A 12,021-nucleotide genomic window follows, 5' to 3' on the forward strand; every position below is an offset into this window, starting at 1 on the left:
ATGGGCAAGTAGAAAAAATAATTCATACATTAAAAGATATGCTTTGTGCATGTGTGATTGGTTATGGTGGTAATCGGGTTGAGCATCTACTTCTTGTAGAGTTTTCTTACAATAATAGTTATCATTCTAGCATTGGGATCTTTTGAGGCATTATATGGTAGGAGGTGTAGATCTCCTATTGGGTGGTTCGATCTTGGTGAGGAGGATCTATTTGGCCTAGATTTGGTTTATCATGCTATGGAGAAGGTAATGGTGATTTGCGATTGGCTTAAGGCTTCCTAATGATTCCAAAAGTCCTATGCGGATGTAAGGCGTAGGTACTTGAAGTTTGAGGTTAGGGATAGGGTGTTCCTAAAGGTGTCTCCCATGAAGGGAGTAATACAGTTTGGGAAAAAAGGAAAGTTTAGTCCCTGGTATATTGGTGCTTATATAGTTTTGAGGGTTGGTAATATGGCATTTGAATCTGAGTTTTCCTTCTAGTTTGAGCTCCATTCATCCGATATTCCATGTCTTTATGTTGAGGAAGTGTATAGGTGATCCTTCATCGGCTGTTCCTTTGGAAGGATTAGATATCTCAGATTCTGTATCATATGAAGAGATCCCAGTTGAGATCTTGGATTGATAGATTTGTCGGTTGCGGACCAAGGATGTAGCTTCAGTTAAGGTTCTATTGCTAAACTACATGGTGGAAGAAGATACTTGGGTAGCGGAAGAGGACATGAAGTCCAAGTAGCTGTATTTATTTTCTGCTACAAATATTTGAGCAGAAAGTATGTGTTCTTGATCACATATTTGATTTCTAACTTGGTTAAAACAAGGTTGATTTCCTTGCATTTTTGTTTTCTAACTTAGTTAAAGGTTGGAATGGTTATGTTGGGGTGTAATTCATGTTTGTACTACCTTGCCCGTTATTCGGGGATGAATGATCCTAGAAGGGGAGAAAAAAATACCTTGGGTTTTGACCCTTAGAAAAATTTCCCAGTTTTTGGCTTTTGAACATCATATGACTAGGAGGTACAAGTTGTATGATAGGGTACGGTTCAGGTGACCTAGTCACATTTTGTCCAGTGAGGTGGTCTTAGGTGCTTCAATTTTTTAAATAGGTACGACTAGATGGGTATGAGTTGTATGGTTGGTGATGGGTCATTTGTTTGTGTTTCCTTTACTTAATCTGAAACTTTGTAACTTAAGTTAGATCTGAGTAAGAGTGGCTCACCAAGAGTCGTGAGGATAGGGTACGAGTTGTATAGTCTAACTCACATGTTGGACAGTGTTCAACTCCTTATGATTCTGCTAGGGTATCATTTCATAGTACTAATCATATGGTTGGGTACGGTTTGGCTTGGGTGGTTGTATGTGGGACATTATTGAGGTCAAAGAGGAGGCCTAGGGTATGAGTGGTGGGTACCACTCGTATGGTAGAGTATGTTTGTTATGGGTGGTCGTACTATCATGCGAGAATTTTAAGCAGTTTAAGTTAGGGGTAATTTGGACATTTCCTCTTGTAACCTCTTAAGGCTCCATGAATTATAACACTTTTGGGACATCATTTAACGTATTTTTAATCACTCAAACTCTCTTAAAACACTCAAATTCTCTCAAGGCTCTTGGGTAAAAGAACGCTAGGGTTCATCAATTTGATTAATTTGGGGCTTATAAGGGTGATTTATCTCCATCTTCTTCGTAATCTAAGGCATGTTACTCCTCCTTCATTGTTAGTTCCAACTAAAGGCATGTTTTATGAATTGTTTTCATGGAATAAATGTTGTATGGTTTTGGGTTTTCAAATATATGTTAGGGGTTTTGGTTACAATGGTTGGTTATGGTTTTCTTATGTCCTTTACTTATGGTTTTCATATTATTATGGGGGTTTGAACATTTGATTGCATGGAAATGATTAATTGGTACATGGTTTTGTCTTTGGAAATACCATGCCCCCAATATATTTCACAAATTCCCAATGAGAATGGTTTTGGTTAAATTATTTTACTTTGATTGAACTATGCATGGTATAACTTCATAATGTAACCCTAAATGGTATAAATTGTTTGGAATGGTTAGATGGTAAGGTCTTGGTGGTTATGGTTGGTCGAATTGAAAGCATTGTGGGGTACAAGGGAATCCCCCAAGGAAACTTAATAACAAACACCTTGTGGGGTACATGGGATTCTCCTATGTCAATTGGATAATGTAATCTATGGGTACATGGGAATCCCCCAAGGAAACTTAATAACAAACACTTTGTGGGGTACATGGGATTCTCCTAAGTCAATTAGATAATGTAATCTATGGGTACATGGGAATCCCTCCTTCTATAAAAAGGTTGGATAAGGACATTGCTTGTAATCTATAGTTGGTATGGCGATACCACTACTTATAGCCTTGGTTAATAATACATAGAATGGTGGTTTAGTTATATGGTAATGGTTTTAATTGTACAATAATGGCAGGGTGTGTAGCTAACCATAAAGGTGTGAGCCCAAAAGACAAACACTGGAAACTCATGTTTTCCGACATGAGGATTGGTCATGGCGACCATATATGATACTTACAGTGTACACGGGAATCCCCTTAGTACACTTGTACATATGTATCATAGACTGCAAAGGGTACTCGAGAATCCCCTACTCCTAAGTATCTCCGATTTGTTTGGCTACACGCATCATAGCCCGTTTAGGGGGTTACACTGGACCAATATAGCCTGTGGGTGGTTCTAGGATGGTTACACTACACATACCCAGGTTAATGATTTTAAAGTCATGCTAAACCCGTTTCCCTTTCCCAGAATGGTTATATATATGTATATATGAATGTGAATGCCTATGGTTGGTTTACTTAGTTTTAAAGAATGATATTATTTTATCCTTATCCTGAGTGCATATTAGCGTTCACCCATTAACCCATCTTCGGGCAGCTGTATCACCACACGATGTAGGAACCGAACATTCTACTTCTCATGATTAGTAATTGGATTTAGGATCAGCTTAGTTGGATTAAAGTGGTGAGATTTCATATTTCAAAAAACTCTATTTCAAATCATGGATGTTCTTAAATACTTTGGTCATCTTATAGATAATGGTTTTGGCTATACTTGGAGGTATGTTCCAACCAGATATTGTTTTACTTTCGGTTAGAGGCTTTGTGAAACTACTTTGGGCTGGTATGTGCGGTGTTAGTATTAGTTTCAGCCTTAGTATTGGCATTTGAATTGGATAATCTATACAGATTACATTTGGAACTCATTCGGTATATGATGTGTGGATTGGTTTTGGTATGGTTATTGGATGGGTTTTGGATAGTTAGACTTGCTTGGGTTGGTCACAGTCATGGACCTATCCCAAAGTCTGGATTGGTACAAATACGCTATCTTGTTATATGTTCAGAATTCATCCGACTAAGGGTGTGCATTTGGATGGTTGGGTTAGGTATCGAGGGTGGTCCCTGATCCTGGTTGGACTTGGGATGCCCGTTATGATAAGGCCTTCATTCGGTTTGTGTCAGGTCATCTCCTAGAGCTTATCTTCAGCTAATCTTTTTTCTATTTCCCTTCTTTTCCAGCTTTGTCTCAAATCTTTTTCATCATACTTACTTGTAGGATCACAAACACTAAAATTTAATGCATTTTACACCGAACTAGTATCATTTATTCATTATTTCACTATAATGTGCAAGAAATTTGATGCAAATGAGTGGCAATTTAGCCACTCATCAGTACACCTGATCCACTACTAAAGAATAACCTATCGGGGTAGATAGTATACATTGCCTACCACTAGTATAATTGTTTGGTGTCTCTATCTATCGATCTCTTAAGGATTTTATAAGGACAAAGTTATGGTTATGGTTGTTGTTTGTTGAGTGTTTTCATGTATCATTTAGGCATATGTGGGCTCTATTATATTATTGTTTTTCCAAGCTAGCTAGTTAGATTGCTATTGTTTGGATATTATTATATGATTATGGCAGACTAGTTTTGGATTGGTACTCGAGATTGCAGGTACACTTCTGAGTTCCTTTACTCCCTACTATGGTAATATTTGGTATTGTTATCTTATGATAATTCACTTTGGGTAGATACCCTTATTATGCCAGAGATAGCTCTAACATCACTTATAATCCTTGATATATTACACTAGCTCTCTGTGAGTAGTATCTTTGGGTTTAGTTGTTGGTATTGCATTGATACATATCTATATATATACTCTCCCCTAACCATTATTTGTGCATTATTTCTTTCTTTCCTACTCCTATTATACACTGTAAATACATTTTTTCATTCTACTATTGTATATGGTACATCTCTTGCTTCACTTTTCTATTATATATACTTATAGTATCACGCTTGTCCCTGATTTTAGGTAGTTTATGATATGTTACCCTTATCACTTCATTAGTATTATTATGCTTAGCTCTGTAGATAGCTTTATGTTACTTATATTTCTGCTTTACATGTTATTTAGATTTGCACTGTTTCTACAACTTAGTCAGCTGAGGCCTCCTGAGTACCAAGAATTTTCTACTCATACTACACTTCTACAACCTACAATTCATTGCACAATTTATCATCATTGAATGTGCATCATATGGAGATGGGTGATCTCTAAACATTTGAAATGTTCAATCTCTCTCTCTTAGTATTAGACAAATCTTTACTTTGTATTTAAAGATAGGTCAGTATATGTTTATATAGTATACTTACATTTTACTCTTATTCTATTAGAAGATCTTGTACTAAATTCACTAGGTTGTGGAGATATATTTGCTTTTTCTTGTCTTTTTTATGTTTTACTAGTTTTACTTCCACTTTTTTCATTATCTGTTACTAACGATTTTATACTGTGGGTTGGGTTACCTACTAGTGGGTTATGGTAGGTTCCATCATTCACATAAGAAATCAGGTCACGAAAAATTTATATTAGAGCATAGATTCAACAGTGTTGTTAGTATAAGAGAAAAGTTTCTATCAGTGTCTTATCAATTGGTATGAGACATTTGTATCCTATCTTCAGTAGGCTATAGGGCATTCTTAGACAATTCTATTCTTTATTCCTTGTTGTGTGTTCGTATATTTATGAACATCTAGCAATTCTTTTGACTCCAGTCTTTCCTATATGGATAGCACAAGGTTGTCAATAGTTTTGGTAGGGACTTCTACTCGTGTTACTAGAGTTTCAGCTCAACCTTAGGCAAGGGAGTTAGTGGTTGATATCATAGATCTTCAACATAAACTAGAGGTCTTGATCCAGCCTAGGCTTTGATAGAGGTAGGTTTACTGGTATTCAACAGGTTTTTTATCAGTTTTAAAGTATGACATTAGGTTTCTTGAGTGGGCTAGACATATTCCTATGTTATTTCCAACAAAGCTTGAGATAGTGCATGGGTTTATCATATGATTAGCATTGCCACACCATTTAGCGTTGGAGAATTTGCTAGAAGTTGGGTTTACTTTCCTTTATGTTATTAATCATGCAAAGGCTAAGATAGGGCATGTATTGAAACAGAGGTCAGCATCACTTATAACCTACTAGGTCTACATAGGTAGGAGCTTAGTTTATGGGTGGGTTTTAGGTAGGTCATGGTGGTCAAAATTGATAGAGTTCTCCTTAGAAAATACAAGGTATTTGGTCATGGTCTTCAGGCTATGGTGCCCATTTTGGGTCAGCTAGTGTAGTACTTCAAAGAGTTCTAGGGAATGATTTGATTTTGAGGAGGTTGGTCATTCATCTAGGGAGTGATCCAAGCGTGAGTTGATTATTCATCCAGGGTTAATACATATTCCTCTATATTCCAGGGCTTTTAAGGTTGGTTATGATCGCAATGCAGATAATCATTTCTGCAGGGATTGCCTCGAGCATTAGTTGTTTAGCCAGTTGGGGTTAACTTTTTCTCTCACCAACTTAAAGCTTCAAGGGTTTGTTACAACTATAGTAAGAGGCCATGGTCCATAGAGTGTCCTATCCATGGGATTATTATACAGTCTACAACCAAATTAGTCCCTTAGAGATGTAGTATTGTAATACCCCAAAAATCCAAACAAATATTAGTGTCGTATTTCAAGCTCATGCATAGTACATCATGGTTACTTATTATACTTATGAGTTAGTTTGATGTATATTAAGGTATCAAATGACTCCCAGCTATTAGACGAATCAATATAATCCTTACCGGTTGAATTTTTCATAAGAATGTTATTTTAGTCAACTTGAGACAAGCATATCTTTTGATCTACTCATAATTTTCCAGATCAAGACCTACCAAATGGTAGGAAATTGAATTAGATTTCCAATGATACCAATTTATCCCAAATTCAATACTTGGGAGAGAAGTTATGGCACTTTTAGTGAAAGAAGTAGCTTAATGCGAGCAACACTGCATCACGGTGAATACAAAAATGGCGTTTGTCATTTTCTAGTGTGACATCATAATAAGCATCGTATCGCGCCGATGTGGCATTTCGAATGATTAATTTCTAGTGAGTTATCGCGATTACCATCGCATCGACCAAAAGTCCAGATGGGAATTGTCCTTTTCCAATGGTGCAACGCGATAGCATCACATTGCGCCACTGGGCAAAATAGGGTTCGTCAGTTTTCTAGTGGCCCAACGCAATTGTACTGCGTCATGTCGGGTGTCAATATCAGGATTTCCAATTTTCAGTTCTGCGTTTTAATTTTCCCAAGGGCTTTTAAGTCTTTTTCCTTCACCTTATTTAGTCCAAACACGGGATTTAAGTCCCTAAATACCACTTTTACATCACTTTTAACAATTTTCCCCAAATTGAAACCACTCTCTTAAAAGAATAAACCTTAGCCTCCATAATTCAAGAACAAATTTCAAGAATTCACCATCAATTCTCATGAATTCATTAACCCAGGTATGTTAAGTGTTCATCCATGGGTTCCTTCTACCCAGGGAGTCCAAGTATCCTCTTTTAAATTAAAAGTTGTGATCTTTACAAGTTATTATGATTTTAAATTGTGATTTTAACCATGAACTCCCATGAATTGAAATTCTATACCATATTTGCATGAAATTGTTGTTGTTTATTAGATCCCACATGTTCTAGTGTTGTTATTCACTGATTTAAATCATGATTAAGTGTTATTGATGTTGAAATCATGCTATTACCCCAAGTTTCATACTATTCCAATGATTGTCTTAAACTATGAATATCAAGTGTTTGACAAAATGCCTACAAGAATGAATATTTGATAAAGTCTTTCATGTTATGTCCTCTAAGCTTAAGTACTATTTTACTATTATTGCTATTGAGTCCTAAGGGTTATTAATACCCAAAAAATTAACTGTTTACCTAGTCTCAGTATCTTCTGAATAGTTTCAGAATATGTTATAAGCATTAGCAGTTTAGTCAGTCATCAGAATTAGTTAAACTTAGGACAGTTCAACATTCTGAGTTAGTTCAGTAGGGAGTAGGATTTAGCACTAAGCGAGTGCAGGGATGGCGGCTTCCCCATTAGATAGGTAGATTCGTTAGTAGTAGTCCTTGTATTCCAGAACAATATAGCCAGCATAGGACATGAAAAGTCACCAGCTAGTTTAGGCTTGACTACCTCGTAGGGGTCACCCGTCAGTTTATGCTGACACCTTTAGTCCTTTGGGACAGTATATTAGTATAGTGGATCCGCACAACTAGAGTTAATACCTATGGCACGATACTAACCCCCTTCCAACTGGGGTTACAGGTTGGACCCCGATTATCTCAGATTGGGGCATGTCAGTTAGATGATACCTCCCATAGTCTCAGTCCAATAATCAGTTCTATTATTCAGTATCAGTTGCTTGACCATAGCATACAAATATTAGGGATTTAGTTATTAGATTTTAGTATTTACAGGTTATATTTAGAACATGTTATTTGCTTAGTCATGCATCCTTAGTATTTACAGATTTCACGTATCCTCAGTATCTACAGATTTTATGCTCTCTATTCAGTACTTCATGTTATATATATTTATTCAGATAGTTAATATTCATGTTCATTAAATCATGCATATCATCCTACCTTATTTAGCATACCAGTATATTCAAAGTACTGATCGCATATTCTTTTCTTGCACTATCATGTATCATATCATAGGTTCAGATGCCTAGTTCCCAAATCGTGCACAGATTTTCTAGACTATCAGTCGTAGTAGTGGTGAGTTCTCACATTTCAAGGACATAATTTATTTAGTTCAAATTACTTTATCAGTTTTGGTCATTTCTATTTAGTCGGAGTTAGTTGGGGGTTTGTCCTATCAGCTCCTCAGTCAGTCAGTAGAGGTTTTTTAGACTATTTTAGATAGTTAGTTAGTTTCCTAGATTTCAGTTATCATTGTCAGATGTCTTATCAACATTATCAGTTTGGTTTACAAATTCTATTAGATTTATTACTTAAAACCTTATGACATTCCTCAGTTAAATTCTACATATGTTATGTCATTATCAGTTTTACTCAGGGTTCATAGTAGGTACCAGCTCATGGGTTAAATTGTGGTCCCTCGGGACTGTAAGCACTGTGTGACACCCAGGGTGTACTCTCGGGAAGTTACAAACTTGGTATTAGAGACTAAGGTTTAAAGTGTCCTAGAAAGTCTGAAAGTCGCGTCAAGTAGAGTCTTGTGCATGGGTGTGAAGCATGCCACACTTATGGAAAAGAGACTACAAGGCATTTTAGGAAAAGTTTCCCTTCTTTCAGTATTCATGTAGTGCAACTGAGCATGAACTCAAGTTAAACTCTCTTTTTAATCTATTCTTTATTTTATTTACAAAATATACCTCCCAAAATGATAAATGGAACAAGAAACATAAACCAGCCAACACTTTCACCTGCTCAGGAAGATCCACTAAATGAGCATGTTTCTCATGCAGAGTTCACGGCTGCATTCAGTACTCTATCCCATTCCACAGTGACTCAAAATGCTCAGCTAGCCACTATTCTGGCAAACCCAGTTACCAATACTACTGCAGTTAGGATTTGGGACTTTACCCAAATAAATCCTCGTCTATTCTTAGGATTCAAATCTGAAAAGGATCCACAGAAATTCTTAGACATGGTCCAGAAGGTAAAAACTATTATGGGATGACTTCTAGTGAGAGTGCTGAGTTAGCTACTTATTAGTTGGAAGATGTATCTCATACATGGTTTAAGCAGTAAAAGGTAGATAGAGACATAGATGCAAGGCCTATAAAATGTGAAGAGTTTGCTACTGCCTTCTTAGATAGGTTCTTTCCATTAGAGTTAATAAAGGTTAAGGTGCTAGAGTTTATTAAATTGAGGCAGGGTAACATGAGTGTGAAAGAGTATTCCCTTAAGTTTACTCAGTTTTCTAGGTATGCTCTTCATGTGGTAGCTAATAGCAAGGCTAAGATGAGTAAGTTCGTGTTTAGTGTATCTGATAGTATGGTCAAGGAGTGTAGGACCGCAATGCTAATTAAGGAGATAGACTTGTCTAGGTTGATGGTCCATGCTCAACAGATCGAGGAGCAGAAGATAAAGAAAAGAGAGAGAAAGAGAGAATAAGAGGGCTAGAATAGGTAGATTTAATTTTAATCAGCCAAGGTTAAAAGGTGGCAACCGTCCTTAGTTCCATCTGAAATCTTCAGTCCTAGCTCCATCTTTAGCTAGTGCCCAGTACCCAAGTTTAGAAATGACAATAGGGTAGGGCGCTAGGCTCTAAGTCGCAGGGTAGTGTTAACAGTGCTCGTTCAAATCCTCTTTGCCATAAATATGGTAGAAACCATCAGGGAGAGTGTAGAGCTAGCAGTGATGTATGCTTTCTAAGAAAGGTAGGGGTTTTCGCTAACAGGGCCAATCCTATTCGTCTTTAGTTCTAGTTGGCCGGCCGACTAAATAGGGTCCAGTGCTACAAGTGGTCAGCGTCCAAACAAATTATATGCCCTTTAGTCTCGAAAGGATCAGGAAAATTCTTTTGGCGTAGTCACTAGTACGTTGTAGGTCTTTTATTTACATGTTTATGCTTTATTAGACCCTGGAGCTTCTCTTTCTTTTATAACCCCTTATATAGCCATCAAATTCAAAACCAGTTCTAAAATCTTGGTAGAACCTTTATCAGAGTCTACCCCAGTAGGTGTCTCTATTGTAGCCCAGCGGGTATATAGGAACTACCCGGTTATGGTGTCTCAGAAAGTCACTTCAGTTGATCTAGTGGAGTTAGACATGACAGATTTTGGCATCATTCTCAGCATAGATTGGTTCCACTTATGCTATGTTCAGTTGATTACATAAATAGAGTAGTCATTTTTAGTTTCCAAATGAACCAATCCTTGAATGGAGGGGTAGTACTATAGCTCTTAAGGGTCATCTTGTTTCGTACATTAGAGAGGGAAAAATGATATCCAAAAGGTGTGTTTACTATCTTGTCTGAGTCAGAGATTCTAATTATAGGACTTCTAACTTTGAGTCAGTTCAATAGTGAGGGAATTCCCAGATGTGTTCCCTGAAGATCTTCCCAGATATTCTCCTAAGAGGGAAATTGACTTTTGAATATACCTTCTTCCAGATACTCAACCTATCTCTATTCTACCATAAAAAATGGCTCTAGCCGAGCTCAAAGGGTTGAAAGAACAGTTGAAATATCTCTTAGATAAGGGATTCATTAGGCCTAGCATCTCCCCATGGGGTGCACCAGTTCTGTTCATGCGTAAGAAAGACGGTTCTCTTAGAATATGCATTGATTATCGTCAGTTGAACAAAGTCACAATAAAAAACAAGTATCCACTTTCTAGAATTGATGACTTGTTCGACCAACTTTAGGGTGCCAATTATTTCTCTAAGATAAACCTCAGATCTGGCTATCATTAACTCAGAGTCAGAGAATGTGACATTCTATAAATAGCTTTCAAAACTTGGTATGGTCAATTCAAATTTCTAGTCATGTCCTTTGGTCTCATGAATGCGCCAATAACCTTTATAGACTTGATTAACCTAGTGTTCAAGCAGTATTTGGACATGTTCATCATAGTTTTCATTGATGACATCCTTCTCTACTCCCGTAAAAAAATAATCATGCAGACCACCTCAGAATAGTATTGCAAACACTTAGATCCTATCATTTGTTCACAAAATTTAGTAAGTGCAAATTTTGGCAAAGATTAGTAGCTTTCCTTGGCCATGTTATTTCCGTTGAGGGCATTAGAGTCGATTCTCAAAAGATCAAGGCGGTGAGAAACTGCCCAGACCCATCTCTCCATTAAATATCAAGAGTTTCTTAGGTTTGGCTGGCTATTATCGATAATTTGTTAAAAGATTTTTGTCTAATACGTCCCCCATGTCCAGATTGACTTAGAAGAAAGTTAAGTTTCAGTGTCAGATTCTTGTTAGAAGAGTTTTCAAGAGTTAAAGACTCAACTCACGACAACCCCAGTTTGATGCTACCAGATGGTTTAGATAGGTTTATTGAGTACTATGATACTTCCAGAGTTGGTTTGGGGTGTTTTTTGATACAGAGGGGTAAGGTTGTGACCTATGCCTCTAGATTGCTTAATCCTCACAAAAAGAATTACCCTACCCATGATCTTAAATTAGCAGCTGTTGTGTTTGCCTTAAAAATTTGGTGGAACTATTTGTATAAGGTGTTTATTGATGTATTCATAGATTATAAAAGCTTGCAATATTTTTTTTGTAGAAGGATTTGAATCTGCGTTAGAGGAGATGGTTAGAGTTGTTGAAAGATTATGATATGAGTGTTTTGTATTACCCGAGCAAAGCTAATATAGTGGAAGATGCCCTAAGTAGATTGTCTATGGGTAGTGTTGCTCAGGTCGAGAGTGATAGGAATGAGTTAGTTAAGAAGTTCATTAACTTGTCACATTAGGTATTTGTTTGGTTGACTCAGGTGAGGGTAGTGTTTGGGTTCAGAGTAGTTCAAATTTTTCTTTGGTTGCCGAAATGAAAGAAAAGTAGGATAGTGATCCCAGTTTAGTGAAGATGAAGAGTTAGTCAGAGATTAGAAAGTAGAGGTTTTCTCCTAAGGGGGATATGGTGTATTGCGTTGTAAG

This window comes from Capsicum annuum, chromosome 10, assembly GCF_002878395.1.
Source record: "Capsicum annuum cultivar UCD-10X-F1 chromosome 10, UCD10Xv1.1, whole genome shotgun sequence".
Lineage (NCBI taxonomy): Eukaryota > Viridiplantae > Streptophyta > Magnoliopsida > Solanales > Solanaceae > Capsicum > Capsicum annuum.